This window comes from Macaca mulatta, chromosome 7, assembly GCF_049350105.2.
Source record: "Macaca mulatta isolate MMU2019108-1 chromosome 7, T2T-MMU8v2.0, whole genome shotgun sequence".
NCBI classification, from domain to species: Eukaryota; Metazoa; Chordata; class Mammalia; order Primates; family Cercopithecidae; genus Macaca; species Macaca mulatta.
The window spans coordinates 45375170-45386850 of record NC_133412.1 but is presented as its reverse complement, the minus strand read 5'-3'; the positions used below and the strand labels follow the sequence as shown (position 1 = coordinate 45386850).

The 11681-nt window shown below is 50.3% G+C and overlaps 1 non-coding gene across 1 annotated transcript; it reads left to right on the top strand.

Moving 5' to 3' along the window:
• Positions 1–5662: 5662 nt before the first annotated feature.
• On the top strand, positions 5663–5769 carry LOC114680082 (U6 spliceosomal RNA). Its single transcript, XR_003732148.1, has one exon. It is a non-coding gene; the product is annotated as a U6 spliceosomal RNA (small nuclear RNA).
• Positions 5770–11681: the final 5912 nt, after the last annotated feature.

Here is an 11681-nt window from a genome sequence, read left to right as displayed (position 1 = left end):
CCAGGTAAGGGGAATGCTGAGCCACCTGAGGCTCCATTGGGTGTCTCACAATACTAGATATTCCTGTCTTTTGTTGTATAGCAATTGACAGTGGCATTTCTCATGGAGCCTCACTACCCTGTATGGTAAGTAGAAAAATCATCACTTCCATTTTAGAGATGAGAAAACAGAATCAGCAACTGGAAGAGACTGGTGACCCAGCTAGTCACAGTTGATGAGACATAAATACGGACCTTCTTGGCTGAAAGTCATTGCAGTTTTCCCCCGTACCACTGCTATAGTCACTGCAGCCTTGGTAGGGAGCGATGTCTGGACTCCAGGGCAGCCAGGATTTGGAGGAGGTGTGACACTTTTCCTCCCATCCTTGCAAACCCACATAGGGAAACCGAGAGCTAGAGAGAAGCGGCAGACCCCGGGCTCAGACTTGGCAATTCCTCTTTTTGAACCTTCTTTCTGAGCACGTCCTCCACACCCTAAACCTAAGAACCTTATGCCCTTAGGCCATCCTGGGACTGCCAGAGAAAAAGGTCTTGATGAAATAAATCACAGTGAACCCTCGATAGAGCAACAGCTCAAAATAACAATGCATCAGTGGCAGGATTTAAGGCAAGAGTAAGAGATTATTTGGAGAGAGCACCCCAGAACCCCTCAAACTGTACTCCCATATTACATCTTGTTGTAAAGTGAGCCCTTGGAGTCAGAGCGATCCGAGAGCAAATTCCAGGACTGTCACTAACTAGCTGTGTCCTTAGATAGGTCACCTAACCTCTCTAGGCTTTCCCTATCAGTAAAAGAGGAATAATAACCAGCACCACCCCCGCGCCCCCATCCTTATGTCTCAGAGATACTCACATGAAATAGGACGCCAGAAGACTCTGTGCTGGTCTTAAAGGGCAAGGAATCGTACTAAGCTAAGTAAACAGGTATTACTGAGTCTATGTAGTGTCCTGTCTCAAAGCATAACTGCATCTCAACCAGGGCCTTTGGTAACTCAAATCTAAAGGATTAAAGACATCTGGGCGAAAATACTCCCTGTCGTGGCTAAAAGGAGCAAAACTTAGGGACTCCTCTCTACCCTGAGACTTTTACCTTAAAGAAAGTTTATTTCATGCAGATAGTTGCAAGATAAAGGAAAGAAGAAGGGTAAGGAAGTGGTTATGTATTGAGCATTAGAATAGCCCAGGACTATTGTAAACACTTGGCATCAATCAGCTCATCCAACACGCTAGGGCCTTTCACACCCAATCCTGCGTTTAACCTTGAAATGACCCCGCAAAGCAGGCAGCACAATCACCATCCCACAGGTGAGGAAACATCTTTTAAGACATTCTGGGCACAAATATGAGATCTGGGGGAGAGTAAAAGGGGCAACCTGGGCTGTGCAGGGGGACAGGCGGGACCAGAGGGCTCCACTGAGGCCTAGCATCTGGGATGGATTAGAACTGATCTCAACACACCAGGGGCCACACCAGCAGAGCAAGAGCTCTGGGCACACCAGGCTGAGAAGGCTTGAAAGAAACTCCCTCTGAGAGGTCAGCTGGCCGCAGCTGACCCTGCCTCTTCCTCCAGGCCACCCTCTGAGCTGTGGGCACACAAACCAATTTGCCTACTCCACCCTCCTTCAGCCTAACTTTGGAAAAACTCATTCCCATTGAGGTGAATTAGGTGGCAGAGTGCACTTCAAAAGAGATGTTATAAGAACAAGGCTTGACTCAGAGCATGAGGAGCTCAAAGGAATTTCTGGCAGCCTGGGGGAGTGGGTCCTCCCCCACCCTCAGGCCCCCTCCAACCCCGCTCTGGCCATGCTCTGTGTCTGGGGCCTTTGGAGCTTCAGGGTCAGGCATGTGAACAGCGCATTGTCCCCTTGCTACAATTCCAGGGCAACACCTCCTGAAACCACTAATGCCATTCCTCCCAGGCCTGCACATCAACAAAGCCACAGGGGCCTCTCTCCACATCCCCGCTCCTTCCTCCCTCCCTCCGGTGGGGCTGATGGGAGTCCCCAGCCCTTCCTGCTTCAAATAAAATGATACACGAAAACACGCAATGCTCTATGTCTGTAAAGGAAACACTACATAATTTTAGAGAATCCTAAAGTTCATGTCTTCACTGACATTTTTTCCATATGAAACAGCCCATTTCTTAATTACTCAAAATAAACTTGGCTCTGCCCTCTCCTACTCAGGGTAGTGGGAAGTACCACCTCAGACAGGATAGGGGGACCACTCCTCATCTCTTGGGGTTCTGTAGTCCAGAACATTCAGGGAAGATTGCCAGGACTCAGTTCTTTTCAGGCCTGCAGAGTGAAGAGAAGCCAGCAATTCTGAAGGCGGCAGGAGCCTGCCCACCAGTCCAGTCCTCTCTGGCACCTACACTCTCCTTGCCTGCAATGCCTATTCCCTCAAGGTCTGTGGGGGCTTGGGACTTCCCACGAAGTCATGGTGCACTCGGCTCTCCCCTCCCTAAGCCCCTCCGTGCTGCCTCCTCTCCACCTCCATGCTACATCCAGTGTATCCCCTCCCCTTCACCCGCCTCCCGCTTCCTCTGCACTGGCCTTTGGAGCTTAGAAGCATGTTGTGATACGGTTCAGCAGGTCCTAGGCCGCCCCTGTGGTCTGTTCCTGGGGCCCTCCATGGCTCCAGGATGACCAGCTTGCTTCACCCTTCTAAAAGAGAAAACACAAACCCTCTTGAATTTTTACATCTTGCTAATTATTATTTTTTTCATGGTACTTGGAGAATGCAGAATATCAGAAAATTATAATTATCCAAAAACATCCTTCAGTTATCCAGTTGCAAGAATGACAGCATTTCAATGCTGAAAAATGTCAAGGATCATCTCTAGGGTAGTTTCCTCACTTTGCAGAAGATAAAACAGAACCAGAGACAGAGAGGTACAGGGAGCAGGCCAAGGTCACAAACAGTTTCAGGTGGAATGAGAACTAACTCAGATCTTTCTCCTCTGCAAAATTGCTCGACAAGAAAAAACAGACAAACGAAAAATTGGCAGGGCGCTGTGGCTCACACCTTTAATCCCAGCACTTTGGAAGGCTGAGGCACGCAGACCACTTGAGGTCAGGAGTTTCAGACCAGCCTAGCCAACATGGCGAAACTCTGTCTCTACTGAAAATACAGACATTAACTGTGGGCGATGGCACACGCCTGTAGTTCCAGCTACTCAGGAGGCGAGGCAGGGGAATCGCCTGAACCCGGGGGGAGGGGTTTGCAGTGAGCCAAGATGAACCCACTACACTCCAGCCTGGGGAAGAGACTGAGACTCTGTCTCAAAAATAAATAAATAAATAACATAAATAAAAATAAAAATAAAAATTTGCCCAGCATAGTCTAATTTTAACAAGTGAGCCTGTAGTCGCAGCTACTTGGGAGGCTGAGGCAGGAGAATCTCTCGAACTCAGGAGGCAGAAGTTGCAGTGAGCCAAGATCGCACCACTGCAGTACAGCTTGGGTGACAGAATGAGACTCCATCTCAAAAAAAAAAAAAGTCCAGGCATGGTGGCTCACGCCTGTAATCCCAGCACTTTGGGAAGCCAAGGCAGGTGGATCACCTGAGGTCAGGAGTTCAAGACCAGCCTGGCTAACATGGTGAAACCCCATCTCTACTAAAAATACAAAAATTAGCCTGGCATGGTAGCTGAGGCAGAATTGCTTGAACCCAGGAGGCAGAGGTTGCAGTGAGCTGAGACTGCACCATTGCACTTCAGCCTGAGTGACTCCATCTCAAAAAAAAACAAACAACAAAAAAAAAATCTACCTCTGGCTCAAAGTAACACATGCTCATGTAGCCAGAAATTCTGAACTAATAACTAGGTCTATCTCATGCTAGTTTCCACAACAAGGCATTTATGAAACCACCAGACCTACCTGTTCTAAATAACTGAATAAAAATGTGGATGCTAATTGAAGATTAGCATCATCTGCCATCAATGTTAATATGCTTTTTGGTTATTTGCAATTCCTTTTTGTAAATCTGGGGGAAACATCATTGTCCAAATTAGCTCTTTTCACTCAATAAACGCCATATTAGCATTCTGAGGTTTGCGTTTGCCTACTTCTTGTTTAATAAGGTCAGATGAGAAGCTAGTCAAATGACTTTCATTTCACTGAAGAGGGGTAGCGAGTGGGGAGAACTCAAGGCCCTAAAGGCGGAACTCCCTGGCAGCGGCCCCCCGAGCCACAGCACTGCTGGGAGCAGCAACTACCACCACAGTGGCCTCCCCTGAAGGGCTGGCCCAGATGGGTGACACTAACTCAGGTGGCTGCAAGGTCCTCTGCCTGGATCTCGGTCCCCGTCCTCCCAGCGCTGCTGCAGTTATCATCAATGACAGCTCCAATGTCACCTTCTCTCTTGTCCCCCAATGAAGTGGCCATCATCAACCGGGCACTTTCTATGCCACACTTTCATAGCACGTCTCAGCATCCAGAGGGCTCTGTGTCTGCCTGGCTCCCTTGCTGGAACCGAGCTCCATGACCACAGCAACCCTGACCACTCATGCACCCTTGAAGCCCCGGTGCTGACACCAAAGGTGTTCAATTGATTTGTTGAAGGAATGGAAGTAGGAAGGAAAGTCTGAGCTGCTCAGGGCTTCTGGAGTAAGTCTCACACGGAAAGTGGAGGCTGCACTTGTCTCAAATCTTTTCCAAACTGTGTTTTTAAAAAGAAAAAAAAAAAAAATCAGTCTTTGAAATCAGACTCGCATCCAAATCCCAACTACTTTAACCAGTGGCAGGATCACTGGGGCAGATGGTTTAACCTCCCAGAGCCTGTTTGCTAAACCGGAAAACGGAGGAAATGACACCAATTAAGTTAAGCGCCTGGCTCTTTCTAAATGTTGGCTCAAACGGTGGTGACCCTTCCCAGACTTCCATCACTACTGGAAGTTTGGGTCCCAAAGCAGACACCCTCATCCCCTTGGCTCCGAATGCAGGGAGCGAGTCCAGAGAAGCCCAGGGGAAAATGAAGGCGCGCCCTGGCCCACCCTCCCCACGAACCCGCGCCGCAGCCCCTGTCGGCCCCTTCCGGCCCCCAGTGGGTGGCCCCAGGCCTTGCTAGGGTCACGCCTCTCGGGTCCCGGCGCAGGGAAGGGTCCAAGCAGCGACTCGCAACCTCTTCGGGGTCCCGAGTCGAACAACAACATGGTGCCCACGGGGTCTCCAACACCCGTGCGGACCCCATGGGCACCATGGCCCCTGGCTCCAAAAATGAATTCGCGCCGCGCAGACGCTGCTCGGTAGTTTCGAGGGTCGGTGTTGCATCACCCCCGCGCAGCGTTCGACTAAAAACCCGGTTCTGATCCCTCCGCGCCTCCTCTGCCCCCGCAGAAAGACGCGCAGACAGCACGCACCACGTGACGGAGCGTGACCGTCCGCCGGGAGCGCGCAAAGGTCGGGCGGGAAGAGGGCCTATTTCCCATGAGTCCTTCATATTTGCATATACGATGCAAGAATGTTAGAGAGATAATTAGAATTAATTTGGCTATAAACATAAAGATATTAGTACAAAATATTGATGCAGAAAGTAATAATTTCTTGGGTAGTTTGTAATTTTAAAATTATGTTTTAAAATGGACCATGACATACTTGCCGTAAGTGTAAAGTATTTCTATTTCTTGCCTTTATATATCTTCTGGCAAGTTAGCAACACCGTGCTCGCTTCGGCAGCACATATACTAAAATTGGAACGATACAGAGAAGATTAGCATGGCCCCTGCGCAAGGATGACACGCAAATTCGTGAAGCGTTCCATATTTTTCGCCCCAGGTTTGTTTTTGTTTGTTTGTTTTACACCACGTTTATACGCCGGTGCACGGTTTACCACTGAAAACATCTTTCATCTACAGGCTATATCTTTTGTTTAACACAAATAAAATGCAGTAGTCCTAGGAGACGGAATAGAAGGAGGTGGGGCGTAGGCAGACTCATCTCTGCGGTGCATTTTGCATCTGGCTCTCCGGCCCCAGTTTGCGATCTTTCCTATCTTGTCTCTGCTTCCCTCTGCACAATCCTGAGTATTGCAGTACCTTACACTTAAGGAAATTTCGTCTTGCCAGAGTTGATCCATTTCAGCTCCGAAACATAACAGGACCTAGTGCAACGACAAACGTATGAGGAACTTGCAACAAGAGTGACCGAATCCTTTGGGAAAAAAAAAAAAAAAAAGGCCACCACTTAATGAATATCTACCATTTGTCAAGGGCTTCACCAACATTTCATTGAAATATTCCTGACCAAATAAATAAATAATAAAAGAAAAGAAAAAAGAAAATGGGGGGGGAGAGGGCAGAAAAATAAAATAATGTTTTAAAAATTCCAGACTGCCCCACCCTGTGGGTTTTACTGTTTTACCGTCATCATTTTACCCCAGTCACTGAGAGGTAAAGCCTGATAAGACTTACAGAGGCACAGACCCTGAAAAAATCGGGACCCAGTCCTCAGGTAATTGAATTGCAAAAACACAGTCCTAAGTGGTAAGATAAGGAGGAAACAAAGTCCAACCACATTCAGATTTCCTTCGACGACTTAGTGAATGTTTTCTGAAATATCTTTCCAACAGAGAAATGGTGCATCAGCTTTGCTAGTGCTTGAGCATGCACGTAGTCCATCTCGTGGGCCCTGCGGCCACTGGGACCTCAGTCGATCTGCCTCGAGCGGTCGCACAGCTCCCAGCCTCCAGGCGCGCCACAAGAGGACGGTCAGGCGCGAAGCCCCGGAGCCACCCAGGGACAGCGGCGGGTACTCTACCAGCGGAAGCTGGGAGCTGCCGGGCAGCGTTCCATTCAGAACCCATTCCTTTTCTCTTCAGTGGAGGTGAAATGATCCTTTCCAGGTAACAGCCGAGAATAGGGGACCGCGGGACATCTCCGCCTCTTCCTTGGCTCAGGGCCTTCGATGTAAGGCGTTAGAGGACAATCTTTGGTGACTGGATTTCTGTTCTTCCCCTAGAGATAACCTCGTTCTTTGGAGGCTACTTGGGCAATTGGGTGAGTAGTTTTAAATGTCTCCCTAGGGATGCCAAATAAGAAAACGACCAACGTCGGTGTGACTCCCTCTCCTTCAGCACAGACAATCCATCAGACTGGAATATTATTAGTCTATGTATGTGGAAGGGGGTGTTATGGGGAGTAAAATAGAATCCAAGAGTGAAGGACTTGGCCCAAAAAGGACTGTTCACTTTGTTCTAATCCCAGCACTTTGGGAGGCCGAGACGGGCGGATCACGAGGTCAGGAGATCGAGACCATCCTGGCTAACACGGTGAAACCCCGTCTCTACTAAAAAAAAAAAAAATACAAGAAACTAGCCGCGCGAGGTGGCGGGCGCCTGTAGTCCCAGCCACTCGGGAGGCTGAGGCAGGAGAATGGCGTAAACCCGGGAGGCGGAGCTTGCAGTGAGCTGAGATCCGGCCACTGCACTGGGAGACAGAGCCAGACTCCGTCTCAAAAAAAAAAAAAAAAGAAAAAAAAAAAAAAAAAAAGAAAGAAAGAAAGAAAAGAAAAGAAAAGAAAAGAAAAGAAAAGAAAAGAAAAGAAAAGAAAAGAAAAGAAAAGAAAAGAAAAGAAATTGTCTGGACGCGGTGGCTCACGCCTGTAATCCTAGCACTTTGGGAGGCTGAGGTGAAAGGATCCCGAGGTCAGGGGTTCGAGGCCAGCCTGACCAACAAGGTGAAGCCCCGTCTCTCCTGGGAAAAAAAAAAAAAAAAGAAAGAAAGAAAAGAAACTTGTCTCATAACAGAAATTCTGAAAGGCACGGGCAGTTCCTAGTCCCAGAAAATCCAGAGACCTGGCTGACTTTCTTTCCTCTGCACTCACCCTACACTAACCTGCTGAGGGAACTTGGGCAAGTCTTAGCCTCTTTGGACACATAGAGTCAATGCATTGGCATTGCAGGATGCCTTTCCAACCTGCGTGCTTGCAGATTCTTATGAACATGTCTCCAGAAAGCTCAATAGTCCAGGCTTGAAAAAGCACTGGTTTGTCCTCCTTTCTGGGCCTCTGGAGGAGAGGAAGGTAACAGCCTGGGGTCCATTCTGGGACTCTTTAAAAGCACTCGTGGCTTGAGTCTCAGAAAAGTGAACTCAGAGGGAATTGTAATCTTCGCAAACACCTATACAATAGCACTTCTCGTATGCCAGGAGCTGTTCTCAGTGCTTTACACATATTAACAGAAAACAGTTCTATGAAGTAGGTACTGTTCATCTCCCTATGTTATAGATGAGGAAGCTGAGGCACAGAGAGATTCAACAACTTGCCCAGTGTCATTCATCAATGGCAGGGCAGCATTGAGACCTCAGTAAATCTGGCTCCAGAGTTTGTACTCTTAGCCAAACATCTGAGGATGAAGAGAGGAGATGAGGCTGTTTAGAATTCATGGAAAGAGCACGCAGATCCAGCTCTGCTTTTGTTGGTATTCTGAATTCAAGGCAGGAGTCACATGTTTGCAATGGATCAAGACTTTAGAGCAGGGTAGCTAGGAATGGGTGGACCTGTGTGCCAGTGACCTGGAAAAATATGACGGAGTGAAGGAGTATCCTCTTTAGGACATAGTTGGAATAGAAACAAAGTTTTCCTTTTCTAGGTTGACAATCACTTACCTGACACCTGCTCCCAAAACTAATCCTATTGATGAAGGATCTTCTTTCTGAGCAGTAAACCTGTTTAATTAAACTTATGCAAATGAGCTTAATTGCTTCTCAGTGGCTGTTGTCCAGAAGCACCTAGGGATTCCTTCCCTTAGACATTTTCAGCACCTAGATGAACCACAAAGTTGGAAGCCATTCATCTAGACATGTGTTGTGTGCCTGTGGAGTCCTGGGCCCTGCGTTGTAGATTGCAAGGAAGAGCAAGGTGTGACCCCTGCTGTCAACTTACTTTCTTAGGGCAACAGACACTTAAACAACCAAGAATAACAAAGGGAGGTGAGTGCCCTGCTAGCCTCATGAACAGAGTGCCACTAGAACACGGAGTCACCTGTGTTCCAGGAGCTGAGGGGTCTAATAAGTGGTGCTTTAGCACACAGGTTACCCTGATTTGCAGAGGAAATGGAGATGGGAAGGAACTTATTGCTTTCTCCCATGGGGGTGAGAAATAAAACCACTTGATGCTGTCTCCAACGGTGGCTCCAGCTTTACTCAGTCTCTCACTCTGGATTTGCCAGGACAGGTGAGGATAGAGATCATCTGTCCCACTGCGGCGCCCAAGAGGGGTCCCGGTTTCCTCTGAATAAGAGGGCTCCCGGCTTCCGTGCGCTCTGGTCCCTTATCCCAGACCTAGGACTCCAGAGCCAGACCTCCTGTAGGCACCGCTGGGGACCAGGCCAAACCAAACACCCCAGGAGAACAGCCCGGAGGACATTCTGTGCTCAACTGCCTCCTCCCAACTTCCAGGCCCCACTTGTTCTCCCTGGAAGCCCAGGCACCCTAGTCTGGGCATTCGGGCGTTGGCTGTAATGCCTAAAATCTGTCGCAAGGTGGCAACATTGTGGCGAGAAATAGACTTTTTTTAAATCCCGGTTTTTTTTTTAAAGCATATTTTCCCTATTAATGTTTCATTTAACTTAATTAGAATCTGGTAAACTAATTAAAGTAGCTACGAGCCCCGCAATCAGCAATAATTCGTATAATTATTGATAATTACATCCATACCAATCGTTTGGTTATTAACATTTTGGGGGGAACAAACCACTTCTAAAGGGACGCGAAGCCCAGGAGGATTTTTGCGACTGAGCTTTCTGGGTCGGATCCGCCTACGACTCCAGTCCGCAGAGATTCCGGCCCAAATGGGGCGTCCCTTCCGGAAGGCCCCAGCCGCCTAGGAGTTTTTCCACTTTGGGGGGGAATTGGGAAGGAAGGGTGGGAAGGAGCATTTGCCAGGCTCCTCTGTCGGGCCTCAGCCACGGAACTTCCTGCCTGGGTGGTAATGGTTATGCCCATTTTACAGGGAAGAAAAGTGCGGCTTCCAAAGGTGCAATCCGCGGTGGGGAAAGGCGCCGGCAAACTCCCACACCAGCGCTGTCCCGCCCTGTCGCAGTTCCACGGGCCCTGGCGCGCCCTGGGGTCTCCAGTCTCTTCCTCTCTGGACCTCAGTTTCGCCATGGGTCCAGCGGAGAACGGATCTGCTGGGTCCCATGCATATGAAACGTTCCCGCTCCCTAGAGGGACCCTGCCCAGGGATGGTATGTCCGGAGGCGTTGCCTCGCGGTGTGCCGGGCGCCCTCAACATTGTTACCTCCTTGGTGTCCGCTCTGGGCTTAGCCATTGGAACATTCTGGGACGCCAAGCCTCCGACCCCCAGGGCAAAGGACTCCAGGGATTGGCTTCCCGGCTGTACCGCGCAGCCTGACTCCCCGTCTGCGCAGCTTCGGGGAGGCCCAGAGCGCGCCCCTACTCGCCGGCTCCGTCCGAAGCCCACCAAGACAACTCGCCACGAAACTTCCCGGTCCCTGCAGCCCAGGGCTCCCGGTCCCGAGCCGCTGGCCGGTGGCACCGGGCCTGCCGTCCGCTTTCTACGAGCCGCATGGACCGAGGCCTGCGTGTTATTTCACAGAGGCCGAAACAGAGACCCAGGAAAGATAAAAGAAGGGCTCAACCCGGGACCCCCACTAGCCAGCCGAGGGCGAGAAATGGAAGCCAAGGCTGAATGATTCCCAGTGCCGTGCGCTCTCTCCCACTCCATCCACACTCTCCTCCCCGCAAAAAGAGTGTTCTGCAGTTTGCAACATCGTCTCTAGCCCAAGAGGGAGGTGCGCTGTGGAAACTGAGGCCGCTGGGAGGCCTTGCCAACCGCGACCCGGATGTCGGACGCCCCAGCGGAGGCCTGGCAAGTCCTTAGCCCTTCTCGGACTAAAATGGACCGAACAGAAAATGCGGACCGGGGTCCCTCCTTTCGGGTAGCGGCAGGGCAGACGGGAGGCCGCCTGTGACCGAGCTCTCCAAGTCCCGCCTTCCTTTCCAGGCCTGCCGGGCGTAGACCCACCTTACGCGCTGCGACCTCCACCCCGCCCCAGCGCCCCCAGGCCAGGCCGGCGGTGCCCGCGCCATTTAAAGGGACAATTCTGGTTGAACCTAGGATTCCCGGCAGGGAGCCCTGTCTGTGAGCGCCCCGGAAGTAACTTCCCCGATGTGGCAGGCGTGGAAATGGGCATGGATGAACCTTCGGCGCCTTCCAGCGCTTGAAGAAAGGGCCGGGGACCTCTGCTCTAAGGACCATGACATAATGCCCCTCCTCCATCACGGGCCCAAGGGAGGGTCCTAAACGCGGCGAGGGAGTGCTCTGTGGGGGAAAATTGAGTGTGTCTGGAGGGGACAGTGGAGAGGTTGAGTGCTCGCTGCTGCCCACCTGAGCAGGCCTGATTCTGACCCCGGGCGCCCCAGAACCCGCGAGGCTGCTCCCACCCCCACCTGTTGGACAGTGCTCCGCCCGCCCCTCTCCGCCGATGCACTCCCATCTCCGTAGCCCCAGAAGTGACATCTTTTTTTTTATTATTATAATTATTAAAAACGAAAGTCAAGGGTATAGGGTGGTCTCCCCAAACAGGCTCCAGGTGGTTGCCATCTCGTGAGTCAGTTGTCGCCCTTTTAAAGTGCTGTTACATCAAGAGGTTACAACAAAAAAATAGACAAAGCAAAATCCAAAGGGGAATGCAAAACGGGACTGGAAGTGGGTCCAGGA